Source organism: Pezoporus occidentalis, unplaced genomic scaffold, assembly GCF_034315485.1.
Source record: "Pezoporus occidentalis ecotype Australia unplaced genomic scaffold, CSIRO_AGI_Poc_V1 ctg110, whole genome shotgun sequence".
In the NCBI taxonomy this organism is placed as follows: domain Eukaryota; kingdom Metazoa; phylum Chordata; class Aves; order Psittaciformes; family Psittacidae; genus Pezoporus; species Pezoporus occidentalis.
In genome coordinates this window covers 1,264,429-1,280,571 of record NW_026912887.1, presented here as the reverse complement: position 1 = coordinate 1,280,571, position 16,143 = coordinate 1,264,429, and the positions used below count along the sequence as shown (strand labels likewise).

The 16,143-nt window shown below is 46.6% G+C and overlaps 1 long non-coding RNA gene across 2 annotated transcripts in view; it reads left to right on the top strand.

The window, feature by feature from the left end:
• Positions 1–15,342, top strand: part of LOC134170538 (uncharacterized) — a 32,500-nt gene extending 17,158 nt beyond the window's left edge. The window contains exon 4 of one of the 2 annotated variants that reach the window (XR_009967301.1): positions 14,865–15,342. This is a non-coding gene — a long non-coding RNA (uncharacterized LOC134170538). Of the gene's footprint in view, positions 1–405; positions 3,255–14,864 lie in introns of those variants that run through there. The other variant, XR_009967297.1, reaches the window with a different exon arrangement.
• The last annotated feature ends 801 nt before the right edge of the window (positions 15,343–16,143 follow it).

Here is a 16,143-nt window from a genome sequence, read left to right as displayed (position 1 = left end):
TCTATCAGAGCTGCTGTTATAAGGGGTCTGAAGGGCTGCACATTGCCTTCAGTGGTAAAAATAACATGCTCTGGTTGTGAAGCCAACAAATAATTTGGACTCCGAGTGCTCTGGTGCAGTGATGTCAGGCTGGAAGGGTTTGCTGCCACCAAGGTTTTAATTTCAGACTTCCCCTTGTCAAAGTGGACACATTCCTGCAGAACATTTCCATTTTGATGACCTTGCATTCTAAAACACTTGCAAGCAGTGTTAGCTTTGTCCTTTGAAGCCATCTAATACACCATGGAACGCAATCGCCCTCATTCCCCTTAAACAGGGGTATCTCCAGCCGATGCCTCACAGTCCCTCCCGCATCCCTCTGTGCTGCCTTTGTGCATCTTACAAACCCCTCTGTCTTTTAACCAGCAACTTGACCACAGCAAAACTGGAACGAGTCTCCCTGCACAGAGCCAGCCTGGTCTGTAGCCTCCCCCAGCATCAGAGTATGTATTTGAGTCGATGTCAATTAGGACAGAACTGGTGCAAGTCCGACATGGAGCTGTTCTGCAGTACATTTGCAAACCCCTTTGAAAAGTAACACTCCGAGGTCAACTGGTGCAAGTCTGGACAGAGAAACCTGGGTACCATTTTAGCTGGGTTATAGAAACATTCCTGGGTAAAAGATCTATTAACAGGTAAAGCAATAGGTCACCTTTTCTGTCATACAACACCAATAGCATATTAATGGAGCTCACACAACCAACTGGGCAGGCGGCAGGGATGCAGTCACGCTTGTAACACAGAATAACATAGATTTTTCTTTGTTCTAACCCAAAGCACCTTGGAAATTTGGCCTTATTGAGGTCAATAGAATGGGTTTTCTCCTGGATTTTGTCCTGACTCTTCTCAGAGGTAAACTGAGTTCGGAGAGATACCTATGGTCTCACCAGAGGAGTTTCAGAGTGATGTTTGCTGTCCTGTTTTATGCATAACGATACATGAAATGATCATACAGCTTCCTTCAGCCCTTCCTATCCCCCCTTCCACCCTTTCCTGCAAGCATTTGTCTTTGTGTTACTCTGAAGATCAGGGGATCAGAGCATCACTTGTAAACCAAGCAGCACATGCATTGGGTGAGGTTAATGTTGAACACGGCAGGTCATCTCTCAAGCTAGTGTGACCTTGGTTCAAATCCTGCTATATTTCAATTGTTATGGATTTTCAGTGCCTCTTTTGTGAATGGGAACCTCTGAAATGAAATAATATGAGGTGCTATAGATCTGTTTGCTGGCAAGGTTATCACAAAGGCAGGCAGGATGGTTTACCTCTGAGAGGAAGCACTATAAAGCCTCCAAGGTCTGTGAAATACTGCCACTATAGACATGCATCACTGATGTTTAGGGTCAAGTTTTCAACCTGACCCTCAGACCAGCTGAAGAATGCAACTTTATTATCGTGTGATCGCTCCATCGTTCACGTGAGTGATGCATGAAAGCCCAAGCAGCCCATGCGCAGTGAAGTGGTGTGCAGGGAGTAGCAGCGCTACCCAAGACAGCGTTTCAAGGACATACTCAGGACTTACTTGTCCACATACAGTTTACCACTGATTTTCTGCTCTCAGCTGTAAAGAGGCAGCTACAGACTCAATATACAGAGTGACTCAATGGACAGAGGTGTTCTGGACCACAAACCAGGGACCACCCTAGAGAGAAGCACATGGTGAAGGAGGTGACAGCAGCTCGTGTTTCGAGCAGCGCTGGAATTCAGGCACTATGGAAAAGAGTAGAAAACCTGAAAAACCCAAGTCACAATAAAATACCATTGATAGCTGGGCTGGTTTTGTATTTTTCAAGTGCCCAATGGGATTATATCCAAGCTCACAATGGAATGACATAAACCATGCACTCACCATTAATGGAGCAAAATGATTGATTTTTTTGTCCAGTTCAAAACCATGATCCTTCTGGGGTATTTCCTTGATGCTATTTGCAGACTCAGCAGTGGGCTGATGAGGTGAAAAGAATAGTCCAGCTTGTGCTTGCTTGGCAAGGTTTACCTGACCTTCTGGGAGATACAGCCAGAGGAATCAGAGTACTGGCATTTGTTGGTAGACATCTACATGGTTGAACTACATGTCATGGCTCTTGGTGTAACCAGGGAGGAAAATACAGTGAGTTTTTGTTTCAGTTGCAGGCTTCTATTTAAAATGGAAATCTTACTCCACCACAAGCAATGTAGAGTACGTTTCAAACCCTTGGGTTTGACTGTGTCTAGTTGAGATCAGTAATACTCATGCGAGGAACATGTTTTATCCCAGGGTATTCATGCTCCTATACAGAAGACAGAAGAAGCCAAGATTTCCTTTCAGGTGTTTAGAGCTGCAGATTTCAATGAGAAAGCTCTTCACCAGCATTAAAAAGGACAATGAAATAGTGTAGTGAGGGGCTGATTGCTGCTCCATGGGGAGCTCCTGCACACATTATAGACTATCTGCCTCACGTGATAATGACAGACAAGTAGATGACCTTTATATGCTAATGATTTGGCTCCTCGATGAATTCATCCTATGTGATACAGGTAACTTGTCTTTACTCAGTGATGGATCATGTCATGAGATCCCAGAGCTTTTGTGTGTCAGTTAATGTTCTGTCAACACAAGCCCCTGAGAGGTTGTCCCAGATGTCCTGGATGACAATTAAGCTCTCTTGAACAAAAGAGATGGTGCCTAGCGAGTCTGCAGGAGCTGACGCACTTCCTGAAGCACAACTGGTCATATCCCAGCAGAAATCCTTCCTGCGTCTGCTCCATACCTGCTGCTCAGAGCGTGGAGCTCCAGTGCAATAGCAGGGTTAAAAGCCTCCAGTAAACTGAACTGGAAAATATTGATCCAATTTAAAGCAGCATTACAAATGCCCAAACCATTGCATCCTAGCACTAACTAATTTTTAAGTATCTAATGGTTTTATCTGCTCTGCTGCACTCCATAACATCAAGTGAATGTGTTGGTGTACACAGCTACTCCATCACAAACATTTTGCCACCCTGTACCAGATACAGACCCTGTATCTGTCCCACAGTGTCCTCTGGAATGAGTGTCATAGAGAAGGAAATTGCAGAGCCAAACAGGGAGGATGTGAGAGCAGTTCAGCTGATGTCCTGCCCATAATGTGCTTCTCTGATAGTGCCCTTTCACTGCATAGAAATCAGCATCCACAGAATTATTGTCTCTCCTTTTTATTGCTCTCACACTGCATTTTGAAGAGGTTGTAATGAGATTAGCCCCCCTCATTGCTTTACAATATGCATTTTTTATCTGGTTGTATATATAGAACAGGCTTTTTAACTGCATAAAGGTGTCACAGTGAGGTTCAGGCCCTAATGTATGACATTATCTCCTCTGATGATTGCAGTCAGCACCAGGCTATGCATAGAAAAGGCTGTTAACTGGTGTGTGGCGGTTGCTTGCCAAAACGAGATGCACTCACCTGGTAAATGCAGGCTGTTGCCTGCTACCCGAGGTCAGCGCCTCAGCTGATGCAAACAAGTGGAGCCCTGCTAGAATCAGTAGAGCAGTGTCAGTGTACACTGGGCAGCCGATGCTGTGAAAATGGGTAGCTCTTTTTTACACCCATCCCGCAGATTTAAGTGAGGCACTGGTAAAAATCAAGGAGGCAGCTGGAGGTTATAGTGGGTAGGTTATAGCTCAAACATTGCTGAAACTCTGGTTTCAACGTAGTCAGTCATAATATGGCAATGAATGTTTTTCTGTGATCAAGTGATGTGTGCAGGGAGAAAAGCTCCAGGCTTGTTCTCAGGATCATAGAATCCCAGCCTGGTTTGTGCTGGAAGGGTCCTTAAAGTTCACCCAGTTCCAACCCCTGCCACGGACAGGGACACCTTCCACTAGAGCAGCTTGCTCCAAGCCCCTGTGTCCAACCTGCCCTTGAACACTGCCAGGGATGGGGCAGCCACAGCTTCTCTGGGCACCCTGTGCCAGCGCCTCAGCACCCTCACAGGGAAGAGCTTCTGCCTAAGAGCTCATCTCAGTCTCCCCCCTAGCAGGTTAAAGCCATTCTCCCTTGTCCTGTCCCTGCAGGCCCTTGTCCAAAGCCCCTCTCCAGGTTTCTTGTAGACTCTTTAGGCACTGGAACTGCTCTAAGGTCTTCCCAGAGCCTTCTTTTGTTCATCAGGGTGCTGATGGAGACAGGAGGCCAGAAAGGTTTGGACCCCCAGCCCCAACTTGAGCCCTCGTCCTGCCCCAGCTGCTGATGTTCCACCCTCCCCTGAGCCCTGCTGGTTCTGAGATCTCAGCATCTCCCTGCACCACCATCCCCACTGCCTGTACCAGGCCACTCTCGGGCAAGTGCATGAGCTCTCTGGTGTGCCTTATTAGAAACAGAGCACTCTCCAAAGACTGACTAGTGCCCTGTAATGAAGAACCAAACCTAACCCCAGCAGTCACGAATGGGATGGTGTGGACAAGCTCTCCTGCAGGCTCTTACAACGGCCACAAAACCCACTGGACAGAAAGGGTTCAATTCACCCAAACCCTGTTTAGGTATGGAGTCTAAAGTTTACAGATCATTTTATTTTATAGACCAGGATAACTCGGAAGATGGGGTTTTTTTCAGCCTCATACAGTATTTTCTATGAAAGCCTGGATTCCCTCACAGATAAATAATGGATCTTTGCTCTGTTCCTGGGGGCTTTACACAGTTTAAAGAAAAGGAAGCAGAATGTGGCAAAAGCAACACTTCAAAGAGGTCTGTGTGAGCACCAGGGAGTGTTGGGCTTGGGAGATGAACAGCCACTCATTACAGGTATTTCAAAGCAAATATGATAACCAACGGTACTGAAATACCACCTAAGAGGAGTATTTGCACCTCTCAGGAGCTAAAAAGCTCCTGCCACAAAACCCTGAGGTAGGAAGGGATCAAGAGCAGAGGTCAAAAGGATCAAAGCTGAGTTTGCTGCTTCAGGTTTTGTTTAGAACTCATCCAACCCATGGTGGGTAAGCGCTCGTCAAGGTTTAGTGTCTCCAGCCCAAAGCTGGAAGTCTTCATTGTTAAATTAAACCAAGCAAACAGTCATTAGGTTTTACGAGAGAACAGACTCAAGTGCTCAGGAAAACCAGAATTACTGACATGACAGAAACGTTTTCTATTCCATTCTCTTCCAGAAGTTTGGGGAGAATATTTTAAAAACCAAGGAACTCGTGTATTGTATCGATAATTCCATTTGTCCAAAGAAACATCTCACTCCAAATGAAACTCTGTCCACTTTCTAAGGCATGTGGCATGCGAACTATTTATTACTCCCCATAATTTCTGTGCAACCCTTGTTAGTGTTGCCAGCAAGTCCCAAGAGCATAGAATATGGAAACTGCTGCTGGTTCAGATTTGGGGCACAACAGAACAGCTTTTGTCCCCAGACACTTGTCTGCTTCCCCCAGCTCTACCAACCAGGTTGGAAAGAAAAGATCTCACCTTTCTGATGGAAACTGGCATTTTCTAGATGCTGCTGCACCTGCTAGACTGAGGGTGTGAGATTTAAACCAATTAGTTCCATTTGCAGGGAACCAGGCCCTTATTCCTCTTTGAAATAGCTTGGTTTGATTTAATTGAGACTAAATCCGTATTAATACATTTATTAAAGGTTCTGCCTGCCTGTGTAACCCAAGGCAAGTCACTGCAGCCAGCTGCCCCATGAAGCCCAGTGGGAATTGCTGCGGGGCCGGGCAGGGGTTAATCCACCTTGTCCCTAAGCTTGTCTGACACTTGTTCAACTCGATCTAACTTAAAATTCCAGCCTCTCATTCCCCCTTTTTAACTCTCTCTGGTTTACTGGTGAGCGTCAAAGCAAAGATTCCCATGGAGCAGCATTAGCAATGCCTGGAGCCAGCTGTGTTGTAATCACACACAAAGCAGCACAGCTGGATGTGGGGCAGACTGCTTAAATAGGGGCTGTAGCAGTTTGGCCTGCTTTCATGAGAGGCTCAGAGCTACTAGAGCTGGGAGTAGAGCCACACCATCTCTAGAGCTGCATGGTGGGGAACCTGCGGAAGATGGATGCTCTCTCTTAGGACAGCACATGCAAGCCAAGGTAATGCCTGAGCAGGTTTCTGTCTCTTTGTGCTTCCCTAAACTTGTTTCTTGCTGTTGTAGCACACCCAGGGAACACAGGCTTCTCTGCAGTTTGTGCTTCTACAGGGCATTTTATGAAGGGCTTCCAGGTGTTAGCTACCTTAGGAGGTGTCCCCTCCACTCTGTGATGTGGTGTGTCCTTGCAGGGGAGCAGTGACCTGCTTGGGTTATGAGGAGCTTCTAGAAACCTGTTTTTGTATGTGAAATACGGGATTGTTTCCTGATGAATGAACTGGATTTGATGGTTATGGTCTGTCTTTGAGTGTAACAGGTGAAAAACATCGCTCCAGGCACAGTAATTATTGCAGGTATTTGTTGTCTGTGTTGCAGCACTGCTGTTGCAGGCAGGGAAACTGAGGCATGCTTTACAGGCATAATGCAGTGCTGGTTTTCAGGTTTGTTACTGAGTGCTCCTTATAATGCCTCTTAGAGCTCAGTAAGTACCCTCAGGAATGAGAGAGTTGTAGAACAAATACTCATGTGTCTTCTAAAGATCATTGTCAGAAGCTGCAGTATACTTCAGGCTCTGTAACTGAGTGCTGGAGCACAGCTGAGATAGCTTGGAGAGCCTCTTGGAGGCTCAGACAGCACAGACCTACAATCCATGTTATGGGGTCATCTAAAGGACCGGTTGTACTGAATATGATCAAAACTTAGGTGTCTCTGGTGGAGAAATTCTGATCTGGCCTTTTTCAGGCTTGGTGCCTTCCCTTTGAAAGGATCCTTTGTTCTGCAGCTTTTGGGTTGAAATTAAATCATGGCTCTCATAAATACTGATTTTCTTCTGGTTTTTGACTGGCTGGGAGCCAATCCTATATCCTGTAGATACTCATGCCCCTTCCCTGCATGCATACATCATATTAAAGGTTTTCCCACCTTCCAAACTGGTGAAGACTGGGGCATTTGTTACTTCTGTGGAGACCATGTGACAGAAATTGGAAGGTGTGAAGGGCATCCTTGTGCCCTGGGATGGGTGACCCTGAGGTTTATAAATGCAGCAGCAAATTATGGACCTTTAGGGGTCTGGGTATTGGTGCAGCTGGTGGAATGAGCTCCTGTGCAGTTTCTGCCTCTGGGTTGTTCAGGAACCACTTCTGACTCAGGGGGTTGAGTTGTCACTATTCTTCAGGCACTGGCTGGGAAGCTGCTATTGCTGGGTTGGGTGTGACAAGTCCTCTGTGAGCGTTTGGTGGTTGCAATTCAGTTTTACCCAGTCTGTGGCTGGTCACTGGAGTCCTACAGTATCACTCTCACTTCCATGTTCCTTTAAGTTAGGACGCAATGGGTAACAGGCTGTAAGATTTGGGGGGAACCCTGATTTGTGCCGTCTTGCATGCAGCTTTTGGGAATTGCAAACTTTTCCCAAATGCCCTGTGGTTTTCCCAGTGCTCGTGAGTCACAGGCAGCCACTTCCATTCACAAAAACATTTATGAGATTGGGGTTTTAACTATTTAATCAGGTCTGCGATTCTGATCTCTGCTTGAGCTTGCTGGAAATAGTCACACAAACTTCACTGGGCTGTGGCTCTGGCCTCAGTTACTCGATCAGCATGTGATTATATACAGAGACTGTAAAGTGTGCTTGCTCAGAACCTTCCAAAATTAAAAGCAAATGCTCAATGAAGATGAAAAAAGACCTGGCTTGAAAATTGCCTTTGAGAACCCTCAAGCCAGTGTAGTTCTGGCTATGATTGTGTCTTTTTCTGAGACATTCTGAGGAATGTTCTACGTTGGGATTTTTTTGCCCTATGCTCCAGTAGGTTCTGCTGGAGATGGTTTGAAAGATTGGGTTTTGGGAGATGGATTAGCAGGCAGCGAGTTGGCGAGAAGGTCAAAAAGACAACATACTGCATTACTTTATGTACACTGCTGTTCTCATCTACACATATATCCGTTAAATGGCAGTGTATTCTATATGCTTTTTTCTTTAGCATAACTCTTGTGTGATTATATTCATCTCTTATCAGTCTCTGTCTATGAACCACTGTAATGACAGGCAATCAGTAAGCTTGACTGATAGTGACTATTCTGGAGTGTGTTTTTCTCTAAGGCCACATGTTCAAAGCATGAGTGCTGCAGCTGAGTGCTGGTGAGATGGATGCAGAGAGAGGGGTAACTCCATGACCCACTTGATGTTGTGCCACCCTTGTGCTAGCCTCTAGTGCAGGTGAGCGGGGCTGCTGCTGGTGATGCTGAGTGCCAGGGTTTGGGCAGGAGAGGGACTGAGCTGCCTGCAGGAAGGTTTAGTGCTGCTTTGGCGTCTTAAATCCCCAGAGTAATCAAGACCTGACACACAATTGCAGGCGGCTTAGGGAAAGTGCCTCGCTTGTCACTACATGGCAGTTCATTGTCACCCTGTCAGGCTGTGCAGGGGCTGCTGTCTTCCATTCAAATCCTCACCTGGCGCTGCAGCAGGAAAGCTCATCCTGTTTGGGCAAACGGCAAGCTCACGAGCTTTGCTTTATTGAAACCATCAGGCTTGGCTAAAATCTCTTGGTCTCAGAGCAAAGCCAATGACTTCATCCTTGGAGCTGCCTCCACGTAACCTTTGCTTTCACAGATCTATTAGGAAGCTCCCTGGGAGGGAAAGCCCAGCTGCCAAATAAATCACATGTTCCTGGCAGAGAGGTGTGAGATGCTCGACAGGAACCTGAGCTGCCTGCAAGGGGAGAGAAGGGGGATCTTCTGCAGAGACTTTTCGAGCTTGTGCAGGCATCAGCTGGGCCAGATCCTCTGCTGGAGCCCATTGGTGTAAAGGCACCAGTTCCTGTTCTGTTGCTCTATTCCCAGTGAGGAGATGGGCAGTGTCTGTGTATGTGGTAGGTAGGAAGGAACTCGTAGTCAGCTGCAGGGCTTTTCTGTTTTCCCTTTTGATTAAAAGCAGATATTTATTTAAAAAAAAAATTTGCAGTGGGAAGCTATATAATTTAGTTTTAGAATTTCCCATTTAATGCTCCCCTAATGCCTGTGAAGAGCTTTAAGTTGCAGTTCATGATTTGAATCTTTATAGGCAATTAGTTGGAGAAGGACCTGGAGAAACACAGGTGAAGATTTGCATGGATTGGGGTAGGATGATGAGAATGTAGGATGAAGACAGAACCTGGAGGTTGAGGAACTTAGCTATAAAAGGGTGGGGAAAAGCTTCTGTTATCTCAGTTCTTTATAAATGCTTGAGCATCAATATTGTGTGATCCAGGGGTCATGTCAGCAACCCATAATTCAGGCTTTGCTGGACCACAAGCTGGATTTCCGCATGTGTATCTCTGTAGTACACATCTCCTTGTGTCCTCTGCATTTCATTTGCTGGCTCTGAGCTGACACCAAGAAAAGGGATCTGGGACTGGAGATTTCCCTCTACACCTTGCCTTTGTGGTCCAGCCTCAGCAAGGGCAGAATTGGTTGTGAGAGTGATGCCATCTGTCAGAAGGTGATGGTCAAAGGCTCCCTTTCTGAAGGGCACAGGGATGGTTTAAATCCCTGCTGCTGGGCCTGCAAAAGAGCAAGGGCTTGGCTGGAATTACAGGGGTTGTTTTACATCTGTCTCCTCCTGAAAGGAGACTGGGAGAAGACAAATGAGATGTGAAACTCGTCTTACTTGTGCATCATTCCAGCCTGATTTCAGAGGGATTTGAGCCTTTGTTTAAGGTAGACCAGGCTTTTTGCAGAAGAATGTAGATGTTGCTGGATCAGGCTTTTAGTCCAGGGTTTGTTTTTTTTCTGGAAGACTTTCAATTTCCAGCAAGTGTTTATTTCAGTCGACCTGTGATCCAAAAGTATTTATAGTGCCCAAAGACTGGAAATGAGAGGTGAATGGGGGAAGGAAAGGGTTAACTATGCTCTTGAAGATGGGTCAAACTAGTAGGTAGTTGGGCAGGGCAACATAATGTTTGTCTTGGTGTTAGTGATTTGATGCCGAAGCTACAACCATCTCCAGTGATGTTGTGTGCAGTTCCTGTCAGGGGTGGGAGGCTGGGATGCCCCCAGCACTGCAACAGATGCTGATTAATGGCACCCAGGTGAAATCAAGGCTACCCAAGATGGTCCATATGCTCTTCATCAACCCACAGCTGTTTTGCAATGAGTGTCTCACAGCAACAACAGGAGCAACCTGGACATATTCTCACAGCTGAAATGGTGACTTGTCCTGCTGTTCGTAGGTCTTTCCTTGCGTGTCTGCTGTACAAAGCTTCCCATTTATGTGCTGTGGCCATGCTGTCAAGGTATAAGTAATCACTTTCATACTTACTGAGCTGCCTGGTCACCAAGGTGTCATATCTGATGGGCAACAGATGTCTGCTTTCTTCCAGGGCTTACAGCATTGTGTTATTGCTGCTATTTGCTCTGGCTCCATGCAGCCAGGCAGTGGAGGAGGGGCAGGTTCTAATGCCTGCTGAATGAATGGCACCTACAGTCTTCCTTTTGCTTTGGGGGGGGTCGGTTTTGAGTGCTTGAATAATACCCATTGCTCACAGATTCAGCGTGTTTCCTCGGGAATGAAATCGCATCTCCTGCAGTGGAAATACCTGGCTTATTCAGATAGCCTTTATCCTGGCACAGTAGTGCTCAGCTAAGGGAGACTTGTGTTGCTCAAATGTCCCTGTGCAATGCTACGGAAGACAAAACAACCTGTGAGTGAGATGAGGACCGTGTCTTCTGAGGATGTGCCGTGAGTCTGACGTGCTCAGGGACAAAGGAGGGAGTTGTTCCTCCCATGGTGCTCCGCAGCGGTTCATGCACAGTTTGTTGGGGATGGAGAGAGTGAGGTGGTGCCCCTGACTCAGCTCCAGTGCTGCTGCATCCCTTTTTGCCTTTGAAGAAGTGCTGGGCAGCCTTAAACTTCCTTGGATGCCCTCTGGGAAGCCTGGTTTAACGCCTCATGTGAAGGACATGATGCAAGATGTTAAAAACGTTTTTTAAAGCCTGGAGGTGACCTATGAGGCTCCAGGAGGCCAATTCCTGTGTAGCAGCAAGCAGCCAGTTTGTAGCTGACACCTCAGAGCTGCTGAGCCTCTTGATACAGCAGGTATCCCTCTGTGGAGAGGACTTGGCTAATCCCAAGTTGTTCCAATGGGCTCCCAGGGGAGCTGCTGGGAAGTGAGTGATGGGGACAGTTGTGGCTCAGGTTAAACTGAATCCAGACCCTGAGCCAAATGCTTCCTGCTGACTCTTAAGTAGCCCCCAGTCAGTACTTTAAGCTGTTTGCCCCATGCTTCAGGGAGAGAGCGTTAGAGAGCGTTGATCTCTCTAATCTGTGATGGCCCTCTGTGCACAGAAGGTATTTGACCTGTCTACAGCAGGACCTATGATCTGCAGTCTGGGAAAAAGACTGGAGAGCCATGGCCTCGTCTCCCTCACCCCATGCAGATCGCAGACCTTATCTGCTGGTGCAGATGGCCACATGAGTGCTTCTTGCTTTGATGTGACCAAGTCGCATCCAAGTGTCCCCAGCAGAGCTGTTCTGCGGGTGGCTTGGTCCCTTTTCTTATAGTTACTGCTGGGAATCACAGCTATGAGACCAGCTTAAAGTCCTCTGCCCTTTACTGTGTGTGCTGTGACATTCATTTCCCTCTTGCAGTGCTCAGACCCGCATCTGGAAGTCTGTCCCCTCCCCAGCTCTGCCCCCCGCAGCATTATTGGCATAGTGCCGGTGCAAGCGTGAGTCAACATTTCCTGCTGCCTTGCTATATGGGGACCCACAGACAGTTTATTTTGGCAGGAATTTGGGCTTTAAAACCCCCAGGAGACTGGGGTTATCATGGAAGATGTATCCTCTGCAGTAAGTGCCTGATTCGGTCATTAGAGCTAAAGGATGGAAAAAGAAAAGCCAGTTCAAGGATGAAACTTGGCTCCATGGAGATACCTGAGCTTTGTCTGCACTAATACTTGTAGTAATAGGAATTAAATTGGCTCATGTAGACACGGCCCTGAAGGGCAAGAAAACAACTTCACATTTCCTTTTGAACCTCTCTTTCAAGCCAGCTCTTTTTCAGACTTCAGGTGGTGTCTTTACTGCTGTTTGTTATGCTGTTGCCTGGAGGTCCTCACTTGCATGGCAGCCTGCTGTGCCAAGAGCTGTGTGCATGTTTAGGAGGGAGACCCACACGGAAGAGATTAAAATCTATGCAGACAGAAAAGGAAACACTTCGTTTTGAGAATGAGGGGCTGGCTTGGGGTTGCTGTGGGTTAAATTCAGATGGGACATGGCTGTGGTCCCCAGCGCTCCTCTCTGGAGAGCTCTGTTTGATGGTAGGACTTGCTGCATGAGAAGTGGCCCCCAAACCACATGCTCATACCTGAGCAATGCATGCATCTATGTCCCTCCTGACATTAGGTTACTTCAGCATACCTGGCTATAAAATGCATGGCTTCATCCACCTGTGCTTCTGGGGGAGCATCTCAGGGCAGGAAAAAAAGGCTTGTCTGTGTGGCCAGAGGCAGAATAAGATCCTGCCTCTCCTAAAGCAAAATCTGGTGTTTAGCCACAAAAAGCTCAGGAAACAGCTTTTCCAATCCAGTGCGCTCATCTTGGCTGCAGTCTGTTCAGGGAGAGGCATTCATGGCTCCTGCCTGGCAGGTGGGTCTCATCCTGCATTGAGCAGCAATGCTCTGCCTTCATTATTTTTCAGGATAAAAAGGTTTTCATGCAGTCTTGCTGAATAACAAGTTCCTGTGTCACCAACTCTTGTCATCATCCACGTTAGCCTTTGAAAAGCCAAATGCTTTGCCCATTGTCTTTGTAGGTAAAACAAAAAGAAAATAGCATCTTTCTACATCCTCTGGAAGACAAAGCCTTCCAGAGCTCAGATGACAGCTTTCTTGCAAGCCTGGCTCCTCAGCAGTTTGAGTGCTGTGCATCTGGTCAAGCTCTCTGCAACCTCAGGTTAACACTGTCAAGCATAATGAAGGGGGCAAAAATATCACTGTGTCAATAGGGGTGAGGTGGATCAAACTGTCTCCACTTGAGGAGACGTGTGCCTGTCTCATGATGGCCATTCTGGTTTTTGTGGCATTTAAAAAAGCACTATTCAAATCCTGATTCTTCCACAGTCTTCTCTTAGCAGGAGAAATGGGCCCCAGTTCCCTTGGTCACACTCAGGACTGAATGTGCATCCATGCTGCAAAGGCATTTGGAGTGGATCTGGAGTTCCATGTGCCCAGATTAGGTCTCCAAAGCACAGAAGTCCCTCAGTCTCTCCTCTAGGTTGGGCCCCTTTCCAAGGTAAATGCACATATTCGCAGACAAGCTGTGGAAATGAATGCCTTGTCTGCTCTGGGGAAGAGCAGAGAGGTCTGGAGAAATATTATTACAGATGCCTGGCTGGAATGACTATTCCTGTCTTTTCTAGGGGCTGTACCCCCAGCACCGAGCGGTTTCGGTGATGCATTAACAGCAAGACTAGTATGTCAGCTATTCTTCCCAGCAGGACTTTATGCTGAAGGATCCTTTAATTGCTGCCTCTCTGTTTTTGGTGATGGCTTCCCAAGTGAGCAATGAGCTGTGGGAAACCTTGGACCATCCTGTCTCCCTTGTATTAGCTGCAAGGCTCTGCACACCTAACCTTCCCCTGCTTGACCACATGGCCTGGGAAGAGCTAGTAGCTCCTTGTTGGGACAGCAGAGCTCTCCTGACGGTTTAAAGCAAGAATGAGGAATTGCAGAAAATAAGCAGTCATAACCTATGCTTTGTTAGCACACTCACCTGGGCGCTAGAGTCCCTTTTATCACCCTTACCTGTGCTACTGGACACTTCTTTCAGTTAAGTAGGGAAAGTCCCACAAGCTCTGTCAAAACGGCATTAAATCTGCACATGGGAAACCTGAAGCAATGCTTTCCTAGTTTGTCTCCAAAGGGTTTAAAAGCAGCATAGGAAGTCATTTAGGAATACACACGGGGGAAGGGGGAAAAAGGTGTTGGTTTGGTACGGGTCAAGGCATTCAGCTTTGGCAGGAGAGTGCTGCTGGTTCGCTGCTGTCTGGTATCATCTTCCAGCTCCATGTATGAGCTCTCCACTGTACACCCTGTGTCGTGCGGCTGCTGTGTCTGCTCTACTATGGGCATGAACTGCCTATGGGGCAGAATGTAGAGTCCTAAATCCCATAGGAGACTTGAAAGAAGGCAAGACTCTCCAAATCTGTATGCCTTAGCTCAAGACGCTTGGGTCTAGAGTGTCTAAATCCATTCCCCTTTTCAACCTGTGTGTGAAGCCAGCTCACACGGATGTGGCCAAGCGGTTTCTTTGCTCCCTAAATCTTTTAGACAAATCTTTAAGAGCAATATATAGGTCATATGGATTTCTTTCATTATGTCTTAGCACTCCATGACCTGGAGATCATCGTGGCTTGAAAGTTTTTCTCACACTTCAATGTTTTGATTATCCTGAAAATCACTTCAGCAACAAGTTTGGTCCCTTCTCCTGCAATAATGTCTGAATAAATCATCTCTGATGTTAGTACATATGGCATATCAAAGCAATCTGGCTTAGTCTGTGAAATATATTCTGTATTAATCTCGCCTTACCTGTGAGTGAGGTAGCAAAGCATCCACAAACACACAAACTACTTGATGTTTTTCCTCTGAATCAAGGAAACCTGTCTCTGTGGTCCTATTATCTCCTCTTATTAAGTATGTTTTCATGCTGTGCTTTTTTTTTGTGCCCACAGTCAATAACAATTTAAATGATACTCTTTGATGACCTTTGTTCACATCATTTATTTCCATCTCTTTATCTGATTTTGCCAACAGGACCTAATTTGAAAGAGGCTGCAGTTCAGCGGCAGGAGGGATTTAAACACTGTTAAGACTGACATTTTCCCTCATCTCACATCCCGTGGGGTACCTGATTGCAAATTTATAATACACCAGAGGTCTTGCCATCGGAAGATACAGCCTTACAGGAACAGCAACTAATTTAAAATAGATCTCCAGTGCATCAGTGTCTGGGGCTGGTTTACACAGACTAATTAATCCTTATTTGACCTGAATTAACTCTTAATCTGTGTGAAATGAAAGAGCTTTACCGGGATACAGAAAAATTTGAAAGATGGAAAACCCTTTCAGAGCAGGAGGTTTCTGCGGCTCAGTCACTTGTGGATTAAATACTTGTTGGCTGCTGCTGTGGAAAATCAGACCCTTCATTTATTTTCTATTCTGACCCCCCCGTTATTAACCAGAAAATACAGGAGGGGGCGGAGGATTTATTCGCTACCCTTGGTAAGCGGTGCAGAAGAGTTGTCCCTGCTGTTTCCTGCTGGTATCTCGGGTTTAGCCAGTAAATCTGCAGGATGGCACAAGGGAGACCATATTGGAACAGATCTTCCCTTTGATGTCCCCAGATTGCACAGTCCCCAGGTGAGAGATGGCTTCACTTGGGAGCAGTTGCCTTGGTAAGGACTGCAGATGTGAGTACTGGGTAAATACAGAAGGATCATAGCAAATGCTCCTGATGTAGCCTGCCCAAAAGCAGGGGGATGTCCCCACCCCATATCTTTGGGACAGGGGGGATTTGTCCAGTTGGAAAACAACCCAGGCTTTCAGGCTTAAAAGTTGGTCCATCAGGTTTGATAAAATGACAAACTCAATGAGGTGTCCTCTTGTGCCTCACAGGGCGCTCCTAGAGCACAGGATGAGCCCATGGCTCATCCAAGCTGATCTCAAGAACCTAAATAGATGAACACATTCTGGTCCATAGTACACCATGATGTACTTAAGTAGGTTAAGTAGGGTGTGCTGGGTTGGAAGTGGGATGTGGAGACCAGAGCCTGAGGCAGGATAAGTCAAGGCTACCCTGAATGTGACTGTGCTTTCACTACTGAGCTCTGGGATCCTGTTCAGCATTCATGCATGTGTTAAGGGCTAGCTGGAACTTTGGGAAGCTGTAGAAAATAAGTGAATGGTTGGAGAAGGTTGGACCTGCACATCTAACCCGGTGTTCTGGTTAGATCTCATGGCATGCTGTGCCCAATGCCCCTGCTTGTGGAGACATAAGCTCCCTCAGAGATTATCACTGGTTTGTTCTTGTCTG